At 39.0% G+C, this 19,058-nt stretch overlaps 1 protein-coding gene across 2 annotated transcripts in view; it reads left to right on the top strand.

Annotated features, from left to right (window-relative positions):
• Positions 1-1,647: 1,647 nt before the first annotated feature.
• si:dkeyp-77h1.4 (uncharacterized) overlaps positions 1,648-19,058 on the top strand; it is an 85,302-nt gene continuing 67,891 nt past the window's right edge. Inside the window, exons 1-2 of one of the 2 annotated variants that reach the window (XM_057833772.1) lie at positions 1,648-1,763; positions 4,133-4,359. The gene's annotated coding sequence lies outside the window, so the exon portion shown is untranslated. Of the gene's footprint in view, positions 1,764-4,050; positions 4,360-19,058 lie in introns of those variants that run through there. The other variant, XM_057833773.1, reaches the window with a different exon arrangement.

The following is a 19,058-nucleotide window of genomic DNA, read 5'->3' as shown; positions in this document are numbered from 1 at the left end:
GTAAACAGCCGCCATCTTAAAGCAGTAGACTTCTTAGGAAGGCTGCTGCAGAGAACCTTCCTTGCGAATCTAAGTAACTTTTTATCTAAAATACTCCTAAATCGTCAAAATCTTGACTTGAATCTAAATGATGAAACAGTTTTAAAACCTCCACATGTCAAAAGTAGAAAGAAGGGAACTAATGCAATAATTAGTGTTGCACCGATACCATTTTTTGGCCCCGATACAGATACCTGGCTGTGCAGTATCGGCCGATGCCGATACCATACCGATACCACCCCGTTATATATATATATATATATATATATATATATTAGGGCTGTCAAACGATTAAAATTTTTAATCGAGTTAATTACAGCTTAAAAATTAATTAATCGTAATTAATCGCAATTAATCGCAATTCAAACCATCTATAAAATATGACATATTTTTCTGTAAATTATATATATATATTCTGTAAAATAAATTGTTGGAATGGAAAGATAAGACCCAAGATGGATATATACAGTCAACATACAGTACATAAGGACTGTAGTGGGCATTTCACTCTACTGTCATTTAAATCTGTCAATGCTGTCCTCACTCCAAAGCGTCTACTTTTTCCAAAGCTAGACAGCTAGTGAACGACGCCTTAATAATCAGACTTCTTCCTTTTTCATCTGATTTATTAATAAAATAGCCTCAAACCATTGTCCTCTTTAGACCATCGTAAAACTACAAAAAAAAATAAAATACACAAGCATTGCATTAGCAGCAACGTTAGCTTAGCACGCTATACAGGTTCACTAAACATAAACAAAAAGCGTCTCATACAAAAAATATAACATTTCGCTTACTAACATAATATGAACATTCTTTACAACAACCATACTTACGGACAAATCTTGTCCAAGGATCATATAAGCACAACATTACAACGTAGGCGTCAGCCCGAGATGTCGTGCAGCCATATTGAACTGGCAAGAAAACAATAAACAATGTCGCAAAGCGACCACAAGAGTTCGCTGTTAGACAGCACAAAAAGCCTTGCTGTAAAACTTACCAAAAGGCAGAATACTGTCTGAGCGGGACATGTGGTTAATTGCGTCAAATATTTTAACGTGATTAATTAAAAAAATTAATTACTGCGCGTTAACGCGATAATTTTGACAGCCCTAATATATATATATATATATATATATATATATTTTTTTTCCCCCCCAAAGAGCTACATAATTGGATGTGAACTCATTCTATCAAGGCTTTGTCAGGCTGTTGCTTACCTTTGCAAAATAGGAAAACAACTAGTACAGAGTGAGTAGTCTACTAAACCCTAGTAGACAATAGTTGAATAAACCTTTGGCTCTCTAAGGCCAAAATAGTGCTACATTTGTGAAGTTAATAAAACATGTTTAATGCTAGCCCAACAGTAAGAAAGTAAAAATAAATTCATAATAATAAACTCTGAATGAACTGAATAAACTTTTTTAAACCTCTCAAAGGCCAAACAGTGCAACTTTCATGAAATAATTGTCACATTCTGCTGCTAGTTAGACTGTGTTTTGTTACTGGGCTGGTCGTGGGGGCGTTCTTGACATCGCACCTGAATCCAATGCAGGCTCATCAGCACAGCATTTAAGCACGGGTGGTCTCAAAGATATTTGCCTTGTTGATCGCCATTTGACATCTCGCACTAGAGTCTCGCTACATTTGCTCGTTACGCCCCTGCATTGGGTTTTTTCTGTTAGTGTGCTGCTGTCGTTTGTAACCTCTACCATGTGCAGGTATTTGAGTGTTTTTATTTTGGCTTTTTGGCTCGCTATCTATCGTCTTAGTTAACCTTCGAGTTTGTAGTATTGAGCTCCGTCGACCTGCTGTCACGGGGTCCTTTTGTTATTTCTTCTATCCCGCGATCGCGTTATTTTTTTGTTTGCAATCATTAAACCCTTGTACATATCCCCCGCTTGTTGTCTGCTTCGAGTTCCAACTTTGTTTCCGCATTTGCGGACGCTAACAATTATAAGTAATAATAATTGACCACAGCATCCCGTGTCTCTATTAGCCTCCTTTTTTCATGAAGGGGGAGTCCCTTATTTATATTTCTGAAAGGTGGCAACCCTACTTTGGAAACAGTTCCCAAATTACTGCAGCATTTCTTTCAGTAAAACACAATTAAAGTAGACGTAGTGAACTGACCAGAGATTGTTGCTCCGATCCAGCGCCCTTCCTCTGGATAGCAGTCCTGCTCTTGCAGGCTCAAACTCGTTGTGTTCGTTCACATTTCATCGTCAAATGTTTTATCAGGTTCAAGTTGGCCGATTTAACTCCACATCTGGAAACTTTCAGGCCACAAATCTTGCATGCAACCATTGATTTTAATTGACGGGATTTCTATTTTGAAATACTTCCCGACCGCCGCCATTTCTCCTGGTTTCTACTTATGAAAAAGCGGTCTTGTCATTGGTTAGGAGTGACAATTGGCCCGCTCTCATTGGTCTGGAGCAGGCCAATAGCGATAGCTGCTTGGTGTTCACGTGTCATCACACAACACAGAGACATGTCACAGAGACGGAGTGTAGTGAGCGCCAGAAGGAAAAAAAGGCTGCGGTCAAATGGTATAATAATGGACCGGTAAATGGTATCGGCGCCGTCTTTGTTGGTACTCGCCGATACCGATACCACCATTCGGGCTGGATCGGCGCCCCCTGCCGATACTAGTATCGGCATTGGTGCATCTTTAGCAATAATTGGAGCAATTTTAACAACTTTTAACAGTTGATTCAGGGTAAAGGGTAAATTAGGGTAAAGAAATGGGCTAGAGCCAATTGTCCCGAAAATCTTTTAAACTTCACATAGTGTGACCTGTTTTTTTTTTTTTTTTGAACATTGAACATTATCACCAGTTACTTTGCCAAGTAACTAATTACCGTAATTTTCGCACTATAGGGCGCACCTCACTGTAAGCCTCCACCCAATAAATTTGACACGATAACAGCATTTGTTCATAGATAAGCCGCACTTGACTATAAGCCACAGCTGTTCTCACTGTATTATGGGATATTTACACCAAAAGATATTAACCGATAACACTTTATTTGACAGCGGCATCATACGACTGTCGTAAGACCAAATGAACCATGAAGCTTTGAACCAATTGGCTGCAAAACTTTAGCCATCACTGCCCCCAAGGGGGAGACAGTCAACCTCTGCTGCCACCTGCTGTCAACACTGTTATTGTCCAACATGCCTCCTAGCATGCATTGCAGCGCTACAGACGTAAATAACAATCAAAATTCTTGTTCTGTGCTAATTATTTCTTCAGTTACTGTTCCAGTTGTTTCGTTAATTTCTAGTTATGGTATATGGTAACAGTTTATTTGACAGTGGTGCCATAAGACTGTCATTAGACAATCATAATTATGACATGCCACTGTCATGAACATTAATGAATGCTTATAACAGATGTCACTAAGTGTTATCCAGCAAATGATCTCACTTTTGAATGGATGTAAAAGATCCGAGCTGGACATAAATGAAGTTAGTGACATAATTTGCTGGGTGTCACTTAATGACATCTGTCATAAGCATTCAGTAATGCCCCTGATAGTGCCATGTCATAATTATGACTGTTTTATGACGCCGCTGTCAAATAAGGTTTTACCTATTAACACAAATAAATCAACAAATAAGCCACACTGGACTATAAGCCTCAGGTTTTTAAATGAATGCGGCTTATAGTCCGAAAAATACGGTACTCTTACATTCAGGTAACTGAGTTACTAACGCAATTACTTTTTGGGAGAAGTAATTTGTAACTGTAATTAATTACTTTTTTAAAGTAAGATTAACAACACTGGTGGCAGCTTTGTACTTTTTGTTGTTTTTTTTTTTACAAAGCGTTTTGACAGTTGCCATCATATTTTCGGAATCAAAGCACCGTGTACCGGAGCAGTATTCCGGCCCTGAATCTTATATTGGAACTGCGTTCCGGCCCTGAATCTTATACCGGAACTGCGTTCCTGACCGTTCTGGCCCACTTTCACCCCTGCCTATAACTCGTTTGTCAGACTCTTTCCCGGTTTGGCTGTGGTTTCATGGCTTGAAGAAGAGGGGAAGGGTGTATGTTAGCCGTGTGTCCGATGTTTCCCGACAGGAGCCGAGTGCTTCCGAGTGGCCGACCGACACATTTTTGAACATCTTCCAAACGTGGAGCCCGAGTCGTCGAGTGCAGCTGCAGCAGCAACATCTCCGGAGGAGGGAGGGAGGGACGGAAGAGAGCGAGAGGAGGGACCCCACACAGGCAACATTCACGCACATCTGCACCACTGACGGACGGACGGACGCTTGTTCCAGTTTCGGCGGCCGGATCATCACACGCAGGTAGGTGCACTCGCTCTTCTCGCTTGGCCGCTTATCGGTACTCTCGTTCGGCCGAGTTCTCCGAATGTGGCCGGTACGCGACGGGTTAAATTCTGCAGCTTTTTCACGCCTCATGCGTGCGTGTGCTGTCCCGGGCCCTGCGGGGAAGGATTTGGACTTTACAGTAGTGTCACAGTGAATTAATTGCTCGATCATGTACAAAGTGGAGGAATAAACAAGGCAGTTACCTTTTTTTAAATTGGACTAAGTGCTTACTCATCGATGCAGATGTCGAGTCGTTTGAAAGCCTCTGGGGAAATAAAATTCCACAAAATTGATTTGAATGATTTTCATTATAATGGTGGTCTCTTCATTAGGTACACGTAAGCAATCTAATGAGAGAACATACATTTGATTTGAAATGAGTTCTTAAGGCTGGACTTCTCAGTTTTGAGTGGCAGATTGATGTTATGTCACGTTTTGTGCTGGGAGTTTGGTTTTCCAACACTTTGGTGAGAGGTGTGTAGCTACAATATAAATTTTCATATATTTGCATGTGTCTGCAGTTATTTATAATTTGAAAGATAGTTTAATATGAATTGAAAAGGCTTTCTGAAATGGTTTTTTTTTTTCATTTTTCAAATGTAAACAGTTTCAAAAATTGGTTGCTCAGTATTATTTTTCACTTTTAATAAAATAAATGTATTTGTAATGTCTTAACATTACAAGATATGGCTGGTTTGACAATGTTTAAACATTTATTTTTCATTTAAAAGTGCTAAAAAAATTTAATTTATGACTGTTAGCCTGTTGATTTTATACTGTAGTTTGAATTTGTTTTCTAAATATTTTTAAATTGTTTTTATTTTCATTTTCTGATCAATTCAAATCTAAAATTAGATTTTTTTAAAATAAAAAAATATATATATTCAATGCTTTGGTATTATATAATAAAGCTTTTTTAGCTGTATTATTAATGTAATAATGTAGTGAATACACATTTTTTTGCCTATTAAGCTGCATTTTCAAACTTATTTGACATTTTTGGGATTAAGAATGCATAAATTAAAAGATGTTTTTAAAATAAAACTGGCCGACCTGTTTAATAATTTTCCAAATGTATTATTTTTCATATTTTTAAAATGCACTATATTTTTGAAACCTTTTGTGAGCCATACTAATATAGCCTTGAAATATTAGTAACAACTTTGAGTCTGCTATAATGCACTTTCAAACTACTACAACCTATATCCACAAACCAAATTGCCAGTGTCCAAGCAAAACAACCGTTGTCATTTCGAGATCATCTCACGTCCCTACTGACAACTTGATTCATCTGTGCCACCGTACGTCCTTCAGAACAACACAATTTCATTATTATGTCTGCTATGGAAGACTTTACGATGCAGGCGTATCTAATCATGCTCTCACCCTAGTGTTCATTGACTGAATACATTATGAGTAATGTTCATCATACGTGTCCTCCTTGAAGGAAACCTATATGTGTGTGTTTTCGATAGCGAACAGTTAAAAGGCTTACCAGCGTCCATTAGCCCAGAGGAAGCTCCATCTTGGCCTCTCCCCTGCATGGCTGTGAAAACACAGACTTCAAGCCTAACAGTGCTACACTATACAGAGCAGTGGTTTCTAACGTTTTACATCAAGTACTAATTTGAAAAAATATCGTACTTAGCTTTCATTTAGCCGCAAAATGGATTGGGGGAGTATGTCACTGGCAAAGAATGACTTATCTTATTAGCTGCCATTGATGATGATATACGTCCAACTCAATTGGACTGCGAGGGCTGACAGCGATCGGTCGATCAAATCGCTGCCAGCCTCTGATCAAATTGGATTGCACATCCATCGACGTCAAAGGCAGTTAAACATGATCATTAAATGGTAGTTATCCCAGTTCAAATAGATTTAACTGGTGTTGCACCGATAACATTTTTTTGGCCCCTGTTACCGATTCCAACCCGGCACATACACACACACACTCACAATATCTGCGTATGCAGATACCATAGCAATACCATGTTTCTTTGCAAAAATTTTGCTAAACAGAATTATTTAAAAACGAAACAATGAAATGGTAAATCGGTAACAATGTTGAACTGATATCTTTTTTGGGATCCTGATACCAACCCGTCTGTGTAGTATCAGCAGATGCCGATACTGTATTGATACCACGTTTTTTCTCTAATAATAATTTACTGCATACTTACTTGAATGTAAAGTACTTGTTATCATGTCTCGGTCAGATACTGCTTTAACTCATTGACTGCAATTGACATCAAAACACGCTCAATCCACTTCAAATGGATTGGAGGTCTACTAGTGATAAACTAATATCAATTCACAGAAGAAAGATGATAGACGTCAGGGGCTGAAATGGAGTGCTGGGCCTTTAAGGGGCCCGGTATGGGGGCGTAAAGTAGGCGTGTTTGGGCGAGGAGAGGGTCAAACAGATAATGCGCGGATTTGTAATATAGGGTTTAAGTGTTAAAATATGCGTGGTTAAATATCCGATTGTTCGGAGAGGCCCGCAAATAATTGTCCACTAGCATCCTCCACCACTCGGGGGTCCCGTTTATGCTAATCGCACCCAAGTTTTGCCGATTTAGGAGCATTTTAGATAAAAAAGTTACTTAGGATCGTTAGGAAGGTTCTCTATAACAGAGCCTTCTTGAGAAGTCTACTGCTTTAAAATGGCCGCTGTTTACTAACGCATCTAGTTCTTTATACATGTCGCTAATGCCACTGTAACGTGTACACGCATGTCCATTGTGGAGCTTGGAAACCTCCCTGCCGATTCCTTCATGTAGGGATGCTGGCGGCTGTGCCGTTGGCTCAAGCTTTATGGTGCAGTGGTTAGCGTCCCTACCTGCCGAGTGGAAGCGTCGTGGCGCGCGGGTTTGCGTCCCAGCCTAGTCAGAGGTGGGAACGGAACGCGGGGCGGCGCTAACACCGGTTACACCGCCGAGTCTGTCGTTGGCATCTAGTTCTGTATATATGTGAAATCTACAGTAGCATCATGTGGGCGCAGTTTGTAAGCTATCGGCTACAGTCAGGTATTATTGGAGCCACATAGCATAGTAGCATCGCGTGTGCAACGGTGTCACAACTCCCTTGCCTCCTCCCCACTCCTGCTCTGCTCTCTCGTTTCCGTGAGTCCGTCTCTCAGACTTTTCTCACGTCAGTCAACCAACATAGTAACGCATAGTAACACACGCCTTTCCCGCCTCAGTAACGGTAACGGCGTTGCCAAGATGAGAAAAGTAATTAATTAGATTACTCACTACTGAAGAAAATAACGCTGTTAGTAACGTCGTTATATTCTAACGCCGTTATTAACAACACTGTTCGCCACTGATTGATGTCTATCATCATCTTACAAAGGGCAACACCACAGCCATGTAGATGGAGTTCGACACTCTCTGATCTCACTGCGGGAGGTCACGTGGTTCATGAGGGCGTGAATAGTTCCAAGAGCAAGCAAGCAGCGCTGTAATGGTTGTCTATGGAACTGACAGCGGTGATTGCGACATTTATGGAAAAAATGGATAAGATCTTGTATCTAAGTATTTGTTTGATTATGCCATTGCATTATAACATACAGTGAGAAGAACAAGTATTTGATGCACTGCCAATGGGTTTTCCCATTGACTGTGTATCAAATACTTGTATTTGTCAATGCTAGTTTTACATTTGGAGTGGTAAGGCGACAACTGAAAACTATGTAAACTGTTACACAGAAGGGAACTGTCCCATGTTGATTTTCCCATGATGTGGATGGAAAGTTTCATGTTTGTGTTGCCATTAGCACGGGAATTCGACTTTTACATTGAATTTCAAGATGATTTAGGGTTTTCTTTTTTCACAACTAGAATACTGTTTTTGAATGTCCAGGTTTCCTTGATTCACGTACTTACCTGTAGTAATATATTAAAGACAATGTATATCAACAATAATATTAACTAATTACCCTTTGATTGTAAAATATAGTCATTTCAAAGTTCTAAACATTTTGATGTAAAGAATTAGGGCTGCAGCTATCGATTATTTTAGTAGTCGATTAATCGATGAACTCGTTAGTTAGAATAATCGAGTAATCGAATAAGGAACATAAGAAAATTAAAATACCTGAGCTTAGTCTCAAACGATATTAAAAGATACACAAAGGAGGCTTTAAATACAACAAAAGAACAATTGGCTAACTTACATAGCAAACGTCTGCTAGCTTAAATTCTCTTAACAAATGGTTCAAACACATATTCCCACAAAAAAACCGTATAAAATTATGAATCCATAAAAAAAAAAAAAAAAAAAAAAAAAAACATCCGCTCAAACAAAATCTTAGCTTATGTTGGTCCAAATAGGGAGCAGCTGTATACAGCCATGTGAAATGAGTTGTTGTTTTCACTGTTGCCACTAGAGGGCAGTTTATCCACCCAAATCAATAAAACTGAATGCAAACACTTTCAAAACAAACCATTACAACGCCACTTTAATTAAACGAATATTCGAAACAGCAAAATTTAATTCAAATCTTTTTTCTAATCGAATTACTCGAGTTAATCGATTAATCGTTGCAGCACTATAAAGAATACAGGTTGCCATGCATTAACTTGGTACTATACGATAAGGGCGATATCTTCAAAGCGGACAAAATCGAGCTAACAAGCACATGAAAGCCGGTCGCCTACTGGTGCTCACAAATACAGATAAGTGTATGTGTCACAAACAGCCTCTGAAAGAGTTGACAATTAAAAAGAGGTAGTGACTTAATCAATTTAGCCCTGGCAATAGTTAGCTTAAAAAGTAGGAGAAAATCACTCGTTAACCAAGATAAAAAAAATATATATATATAAATATATATATATATATACCATGCTTCACGGTGGGAATGAGGTGTTGATGTTGGTGAGCTGTTCTATTTTCCCTCCACACGTTATGTCGTGTGTTACCCCCAAACAATTTAACTTTGGTTTCATCAGTCCACAAAATATTTTGTCAAAACTTCTGTGGTGTGTCCAAGTGGCTTTCTGCGAACATTAAACGAGCACTTTTTTTTTTTTTAGACAGCAGTGGCTTCCTCTGTGGAGTCCTCCCATGAACATGAATTCTTGGCCATAGTTTTACATATAGTTGATCTGTGCACAGAGATATTGGACTGTGCCAGTGATTTCTGTAAGTCTTTAGCATACACTCTAGGGTTCTTTTTTACCCCTCTGAGTATTCTGCGCTGAACTCTTGGCATTATCTTTGGTGGACGGCCACTCCTTGGGAGAGAAGCAACAGTGCCAAACTCTCCATTTGTAGACAACTTCTCTGACTGGCGATTGATGAACATCCAGACTTTTAGAGATGGTTTTGTATCCTTTCCCAGCTTTATACAAATCAACAATCCTTGATCGCAGGTCTTCAGACAGCTCTTTTAACCGAGCTATGATGCACATCAGACAATGCTTCTCATCAAGACAGGGTGTGTGTTTTATAGTGAGCAGGGCAGCTTTAAACAACTCAGCAGTGATTGGGCACACACCTGACTTAAATTTTTGGGTAAAAATTGGTTTTAATTGCTCTTTTAATCGCCTTAGGCAGAGGGTTCACTTACTTATTTTTCACCTTCTGTCATTGTTTGCATGCTATCCTCATTCAAATATGAAATCTATAAATGTTTGGGTGGTTTTAGTTAAAGCAGGCACTGTTTTTACATCTGTGTGATTTTGACAAAGATCAAATCACATTTGATGGTGTTTTTTTGCAGAAATGTAAGAAATTCCAAGCGGTTCAGATACTTTTCCATACCGATGTACTTGCCAGCCAGCTATTCAAATGAATGGGGTCCGCCCTCATCGAAGCGCTGTTTGGAAGTATTCAAGGCCCCATTACCCGGAAGTACCCGGAAGTAAAATCGTATAATGGGTCCCTATGGGAGTGTCGCAAGATGTGCTCCTTTTTCATGGCGTCCAGGCAGGTGGCCATCTTGGGTAGGGCGACTGGCGGTTGGAAACTAGATCTTGAAGAGTACAAATTGCGCAGTATCGACATGTTATTTCTTAATACTCCCCGATACTGACATCATTTTGGTGGCATTTTAGTATCAGTATTAGTGCAACACTAGATTTAACGTCTATCTCTGTCAATGGCAGTAAAAGAGTTCGTTTCGAAACGAATACTTCTAACTGATTAAATTAAAGTGTTGTAATTTAAAGATAATCTGTTTACAGAGCTTGATAGTTTGACAAATTGTTTTGGGATTCAAACCATCATTTCACCAATTATCCTTTCGCGTACCTCTAGAGGGAGCCCACGCTACACGAGTGTTACTTGTACGACACTTTGACAATTATGTATAAAGACTATTTGCATCGGCCCAGATAATTTGTTTGTCACTTTCACACACTTGGTCAATAACGCAATGTGTTAACCCCAACCGCCTTCATCCTCCTCCTCTTCATCCTCATCTCTGATTTGAGAGAATGTGACAGGTGCAAGGAGCCTGTCTCATCCTTTAGTTCATCACTTTCACAGTCCGCCTGCTCGCCGGCCTCGTTTGCTCGCCACAAATGAAGCTTTTGTCCTCGGCTTCTTTCGTTCACTTTGGTCCACAAGTGGGGAGACCCTAAGGATGACCGTTGAAATACATTCATTCAGTAAAAAGAACAACTGAGGGAATATTAGGCAACAAATTATAATGGTGTGCAAAAATAAAATTAAAGGAACTAATGAGGTAAATAATGACAGTGCATTTGACTACAGATTTTTTTTTTCAGATGATCAGAATAACTTGGAATTTGCTGGCAATTTTAAAGTCATAATATTATGAGTAGGGTTGTTCAGATCATGCTTTTTGCTCCCGATCCGATCCCGATCATTTTAGTTTGAGTATCTGACGATCCCGATATTTCCCGATCCGATTGCTTTTTTTTTTGCTCCCGATTCAATTCCAATCATTCCCGATAATTTTTCCCGATCATATACATTTTGGCAATGCATTAAGAAAAAAATGAATAAAACTTGGACGAATGTATACATTCAACATACAGTACATAAGTACTGTATTTGTTTATTATGACAATAAATCCTCAAGATGGCATTTACATTATTAATTCTTTCTGTGAGAGGGATCCACGGATAGAAAGACTTGTGACTTTGTATATTGTGACTAAATATTGCCATCTAGTGTATTTGTTGAGCTTTCAGTAAATGATACTGTAGCCATGCCCAAATGCATGATGGGAAGTGGAACCATGACTGTGCGTAGTGCTGCCAATTGATATATCTTCTCTGCGTTGGGAAATAACATAAGGTGTTAAGAAAAAGATCAATTGCTACCTTGCTTCCCCAAAAGGCTTCCCATGATATTTCTAATCGTAGGGAGAGGGATTGTAAGGCTTTAGCCAATTAAAAAAAGGCTCCAAAGGCTGCCAAAATTCACTCTACTCATTTTACGCTGCCCTTTATATCTCTATATAGGTAAAACGGCGTGATTACAGATTGAGCGCGACAATGCGTGAGTGGGTTGTGCAGTGCATGCATTAATTGCGTTAAATATTTTAACGTGATACATTTTTTAAAAAATTAATTACCGCCGTTATCGGGATAAATTTGATAACCCTACCTTAAGCCTAAACTAAAGATTCTGGATGAGTGTAACATATTATGTCTGTAACGTTAAATACAATTAGAAAACGATTTAATTAAAAAATATATATTAAAAAAAGGCATGTCCGATATTTTTTTGCCGATTCCGATACTTTGAAAATGACGTCATCGGACCCGATCGATCGGCAATCGGGACATCTCTAATTAGGAGGTTTTAGTTCATGTTGTGATTTAAAAAAATAAATTATCATATGACAGGAAAAACATTTGTTGTTGTAATGTCACAAGAAAAAACTTGTAATATTGAATTATGCTTTAAATAAATGAAAATAAAGTTAGGATATTGAGGGAGAAAAGAGAAAAAAAATAAAATCAGGACATTACGGGAAAAAAACTTTTGGGGAATTATATTTTAAGAATGAAGAAAAAATGGAAAAATAAGCTGTAATGACGAATTGTTTTTCATTTAAAATGTTTCATTTATTAAAAAAAATATATATAATGCACTACACAAGTAAAATTTAAGATAAAAGACGAAGGTCTTGATGCTAATATAAGGAATTTAGAAGAAAATTTAATTTCTTTCACTATAATCTTTTTTGGATATTCTCATTATTATTAAATATTAAGAATATTGTAAATGTGAGTGAGTGTGAAGCGGTCGGAATGAGAATTAGCACCTCCAAATCCAAGACCATGGTTCTCAGTCGGAAAAGGGTGGCGTGTTGTCTCCGGGTCGGGGATGAGATCCTGCCCCAAGTGGAGGAGCTCAAGTATCTTGGGGTCTTGTTCATGAGTGAAGGTAGGAGGGAGCGGGAGATCGACAGGCAGATCAGTGCAGCGTCTGCAGTGATGCTGACTCTGTCCCGATCTGTTGTGGTGAAGAAGAAGCTGAGCCACAGACGAAGCTCTCGATTTACCGATCGATCTACGTTCCTACTCTTACCTATGATCACGAGTTGTGGGTCATGACTGAAAGAACAAGATCCCGGATGCAAGTGCTGAAATGAGTTTCCTTTGCAGGGTGTATTGGCTCTCCCTTCGAGATAGGGTGAGAAGCATGGTCATCCGGGTGGGACTTAAGGTTGCACAGAGCCAGTTGAGGTGGTTCGGGGATCTGGTTTGGATGCCTCCTGGACACCTCGCTGGAAAGGTTTTCCGGGCATGTACTACAGGCGGGAGGCCCCGGGGACGGCCCAGGATACGCTGGAGACACTATGTCTCTTGGCTGGCCTTGGGATCCTGCTGGAGGAGTTGGCTGAAGTGGTTGGGGAGAGCTGGGTTTCACTGCAAAAGTTGCTGCCTCTGTGACCCAACCCCGGATTTAGAGGTATAGGCATAAGCGGATTTTAAGGGGGGGGGCAAGTGTCATTGCATGAAATTGACTTTCCAAAAATATAAAAGTTGTAAAGCAATAAAACTTCAACAAAAATGAATGAAATGAACAAAAAAAAAAAAATTTATGATGGGTCAAAATTATTTTCGAACAAATCATGTGACTTTAGACGGTAATTTGCTTTGCATATAATTTTCAAAAAAAAAAAAAAAAAAATAGGGGAGGGCAATTTTATTTTTTAAATGATTTTTTTTCTTTGAAAAAAATTTTTTTTTGATTGAAGCAACTTTTTTGGGGATTGAATGATTTACACAAATGTCCTACCCATAATATGGCCTAAACACAGAAAGGATTGCTTCAATCAAAGAAAACTTTTTCCATGAAAAATTAAGTGTTCAAATGCAAATCTTTCAATCTCGAAAAATTTTTCTTATTCAAAAATGTTTTCTATGATTGATTTTTTTCTTTTTTTGATTGAAGTGATTTTTCTTTTTAAAAAAAAAAAATCTTTTGTATGACACAACTTATTTTTTGATTGAATAATAAAGACAAAAATGTCCTAGCCAAAATGTGGCCCAAACACAAATCCACATTACTTCAATCAAAAAAGTTGCTTCAATCAGGAAAAAAAAAACCAAACTTGACCCCGATCCCCCCCCAAAAAAACAAAGAAAAATGGCTTTCACATGCATTTTTTTTTGTTTCAAATTTATTTTTGCATTTAATCACTTTTTTTTTTTTTTTGAGTGAAAATATATATTTTGATTGAAGCAACTTTTCTTTTTATTGAAGCAACTTTTTTTTGGATTGAATAATAAAGACACAAATCTACCTCTATATGGCTCCGCCCAGGGGATACAATTTTTGACTGGGGTAACTACATTGAAACGACACCGTCGGGCGTACCATATTCAGTGGATGACGATCTTGGCGAAAAGTATAACTGTCCTAAGCAGCCAGATTTAGAATTCCCCTCAAGAATGATGGGAAACAAAAAAACGCTCATTGTTAACTTATTATTATAAATATTCTTGTAAGTTAATCTTATGGCTGACACTGCGTTTCGAGGTCCTCAACATGGTGTGCCCCCCCCCTGCCCCAAAGGTAAAACTCCCCCTATGGGTATAGGTAATGGATGGATATTGTGAGTTATATCTTTTAAACAGCCATAATATTGATAACTGCATGAGAAATTACATTCAGCATTTTATTGCGTTTGTAATGTGTGGACTGAGGCTAAAAAAATGATATCTTTCTGTGTTGCTAAATCCATCCGTGCCTCCTGTCACTACAAATTTGAATAGCACAGCAAAATGGCCAACATGCTGTATTGTAGCAGTTGAATGATTTTTGCTGTCATTTAATTGATGACGTTACTGATACTTCTACTCGGTATTACTCAAATTGTAGTTGTAATTATTGAACGTCGTTCTCATTTAACGAGTTGACCTGTCTAATTTTGTTTTAAAAGGACTATTGATTCGCCCATCTGCTGCTACTGCCAGATTATAATGTTGTACTGCAGCGAATGATCATTTTTCAGTTGCTTTGACTACAACAGACGACCTCATATTACTCTCACATTTCTTGCATACTGTTGGTGTTCTGCACTGGTGGACAAGTTTTTATGCACTGCTTGGTTGTGAGTCGTGCAAAAATGATATCTGATTTATTGTCATTAATGATAACACCAGGTTACAGAAAAAAATGTTCCTTGCTTGTATTCATTTTTTTGTGTTGGTTGGGTCTAAACTAGGGGTGTCCAAACTTTTTGTAAAGGGGGCCAGATTTGGTGTGGTAAAAATGTGGGGGGCCGACCTTGGCTGATGTCCTGTACGTAGAACAATATATATAAGCACATTTTAGCAAGCCAGTCTGTTTGTCACATTTGCTTTATTATAATTTTTTTAAATTAATAATTTCAACAATCTTGCAACTAGCCTTTGTAGCGTTCTCTTTCGATTCTCGGGCTCTTGCGAAATACTGCTGCTGTGAAATTAAACTAGCCTCAAGTTGTTTCAATTTCTCGCTATGTATCTTCCCGGTAATCTTGTCGTACATGTCAGCGTGTCCTTTTTGGTAATATCGCCTCATAATGAACTCTTTAAAAACAGCGACTGTCTCTTTGCAAATGAGGCAGGCACAGTTGTTGCGTATTTTAGGAAAGAAATACTCCAATTTTGAAGCGTCAGCCATCGCAGTCAACTTTTTTGGGTTAATTGTTGCCATTTTAGAAAATTAGGAGTAAAGTGTCAAATAGGGGTAATGTTACTTAGAGTGCTGCTGCCTTTTAGTGGGTAAATGAGGAGCAGCATTTAGTGTGTAAGCTACTTCATATGCTGGTAGCAGTAGTGCTGACCAATTTATTAAGTCTGTGTGCGGGCCAGACGTTATTGATTTTAAGACAGAGGCTGGGGGCATTGATGAAATTTGACCACGGGCCGCATTTGGCCCCCGTGCCGGACTTTGGACATGGCTGGTCTAAACTAAATGAAAAAATGCTGCTAAAAAGATCAAAGTTTGGTTTTGCTGAAATTAGAGGTTATATTCAGAAAATATTTCTGAAATGTCATTTCTTCGTGTTTCAAGTCAAACTAAGTCTATTAAATCAGGAGGAAAATGTACATTAAAAGCATTAGAAAGTACAACAGTAAACAAAAGCGGGAAATAGAGTTTCGAAGTAGGAAACTTTGAAACAAACTAGGAAATACCACTTAGAACCCTTGAACTAAATATGTGTTACAGGGTTAACCAAAGGCTAGATGCTAGGGAGGGTGTGTGTTAAGCTAAAGGGGCTCTGACATTAGTTCTACACTAAAAGTTGACTGGTTTACCTAGTATATCAGTCAAAAGACAAATTCACTGGCAAGCAACGATGCACTAGCTGTCTTTTTTCTATTGATTTTTTCCAAAGGAGGACTGACAATCGACTGACACGATGTTTCGCAATCGAGTGGTATATCTTGAAGGGAAATGGTATTTTTGCCATTATTATTAAAACCATAGTGTATTAGTGTAACCAACAATAAAATACTAAAATGTGAGTGCATGAGAAATGTTTCTGTGGGCCTTTATGCAGGAAATGAATGACTAAGTATTAAGAACAGGCCAATATGCGGTTAGTTGATGATCCAAGTTACAGCCTTGCCATATGATAATGGAGGAATAGATAGTTCTAAGCTGACGTCGTGCCCACTCAAGGCTGATGCTGACAGAAGATAATCAGCGTTGCCCCCGACAGCCCTTTCGATCTGCCTCCCTGCCTCCCGAACCTTCAAAATGACTGAACGGGATGCTGAGAGGCATGCCGCTAGATTGGGACCCTCCCTAGTTATTTCCCTGTGTTTGCTGACAGTTTTCATTGTTGTTCTCATCATGTTTTACTGTTCTCCACTTACCTACCTTGTGGAAAGTCAATGTTAGAGCTTTTCCTTGGATTATCAAAGTCAGTGTTCCTGTAGTCAGATAGTGTTTACAAAATGAACTAGGCCTGCAAGCAGGACTGAACGGGCCCTCGCAATCTAGCGCAACTCGGACGTCATGCAACTCGGACAGTGTGCAGGTCAGGGTGGTGGCAGATCGTCCTCTCTAATCATCTCATTAGAACCTAACATGCGCGAAAGTTGCCTCTTTACATTCACACACCTAAGAGATAAAAACCCCTATTGGACAGAGGACTACAAAAAAGGAGCGAATAAAGGGTCATCACAGCAACAGACAGAGACATGTGGACATGGGCCGTAAAATAAGTATTTTAAAAGGTCTTGAAACTACAATGACCAACCTGAAAAGAACTGGACATATATTTTAAAAAATGAGTGACTTTCTATTGCCACTAGTTGGCGCTGTAGGGTTGATGCAAATGACCCCTTCAGACTATGACTCAACAAGCACGATATGTTTGGCGCAGATATGTTGTAGAAGTTATGACTGTTCAAAACTTGTGGTGAGACGAAATGGCTTCAGTCATTTTTACTTCTCCTGCTGGACCCTTCTGCTTCAACCAAACCTCAGTATTTTTCATCAGGCACCTGAACACATGTCTTAAGGCTCCCCTGATGCAGGTTTGAGGTGAATAGATTTTTTTTCCTTGGAGGAGGAGCCTGTTTCGTAAAAAAGGCATTTCCTGTTCCCACTAGGGGGCGCTAGGCCTAATGAGTAATATTTCAATGCACTCGTGTTAAGGGTGGGATGCCGCATATACATGCCAGATATGAAAAAGATTGAACGTTGTTTCAAGGAGCTATTAGTCCTTTACTGAATTTGTCATTTTGCCGAAAAAATGGCCGACTTTGGCACCACGCTCAGGTCAGACCCATGAATGAAAACGCACCATTTTGAAAAGTTTAGATTTCATATGTCTCCTGAATTGTCTAACCAATTTTGAAGATGATCCAACTGATTCCCTCTGTGACAAGGTCTCAAATGTGCACCCTGTTAATTGATAAAAATTTCACATTCGATCCAAAATACCCGATTTCCTGTTGGGTTTGGAATATGGGTGCAAGAGACTTTTTGGAGCAGTTTTGCACAAGGTATCGACTCCCCAAATTTCATTGCTCTACGTTAAAAAAACCTAATAGGAAACGCCTTTTTGAAAAATTCAAGGGGGCGCCACTGAGCCATTTTGTTACATTTTTTTGTAACGTTTCAAGATTATCGAGATCCACACAAAGCCGCATGTATGTGCAAAATTTGGTGAGTTTTCGTGCATGTCCAGGCCTCCAAATGTAAACTGTACTAGAAATGGACAGAAATTTCACATTCGATCAAAAATACCCGATTTTCTGTTGGATTTGGAATATGGGTGCAAGAGGCTTTTTTGAGCAGTTAGGCATAAGGTATCTACTCCCCAAATTTCATTGCTCTACGTTGAAAAAACCCAATAGGAAAGGCCTTTTTTAAAACTCCTTTCTGTCGCCACTAGTTGGCACTGTAGAGTTGATGCAAATGACCCCTACAGGACCCTTCAGGGTATGACTCTCAACAAGCATGGGAAGTTTGGCGCAGATATGTTGTATATCTGCTGAGTTATGACTGTTCAAAGTATTTTGCGAGACAAATTGTTGACGATCATTTTCACTTTCATGTTTGGACCCCTCCGCTTCAACGAAACCTCAATATTTTTCATCAGGCACCTGAACACAGGTCTTAAGGCTCCCCTGATGCAGGTTTGAGGTCAACAGATTTTTTTCCCTTGGAGGAGGAACCTGTCTCGTAAAAAAAGGCATTTCCTGTTCTCACTAAGGGGCGCTAGGCCTAATGGGTAATATTTCAATGCAGTCGTGTTCAGGCTGGGATACCGCATATACATGGCAGATATGAAAAAGATTGAAAGTTGTGTCAAGGAATTATTAGCCATTTACTGAATTCGGTGTTTTGCCGAAAAAATGGCCGACTTTGGCACCACGCCCAGGTCAGACCCGTGAATGAAAACACACCATTTTAGAAACTTAAGATCTCATATGTCTCCTGAACAGTCTCACCAATTTTGAAGATGATCCAACTAACTCCCTCGGCGAAAAGGTCTCAAATGTGCACCCTGTAAATCGATAAAAATTTCATATTTGATCCAAAATAACCGATTTCCTGTTGGGTTTGGAATATGGGTGCCAATGCTTTTTTGAAGCGGTTTTAGACAAGGTATAAACTCCCCAAATTTCATTGCTCTACGCTGACAAACCCTAATGTTATAGACCAATTTTAAAATTTCAAGGGGGCGCCACTGAGCCATTTTGTTACATTTTTTTGCAACGTTGTTAAATTATCG

Source organism: Corythoichthys intestinalis, chromosome 4 (assembly GCF_030265065.1).
Source record: "Corythoichthys intestinalis isolate RoL2023-P3 chromosome 4, ASM3026506v1, whole genome shotgun sequence".
Classification (NCBI taxonomy): domain Eukaryota; kingdom Metazoa; phylum Chordata; class Actinopteri; order Syngnathiformes; family Syngnathidae; genus Corythoichthys; species Corythoichthys intestinalis.
Note: the sequence above shows the minus strand (reverse complement) of the source record. Positions and strands in the feature narration are given on the sequence as shown.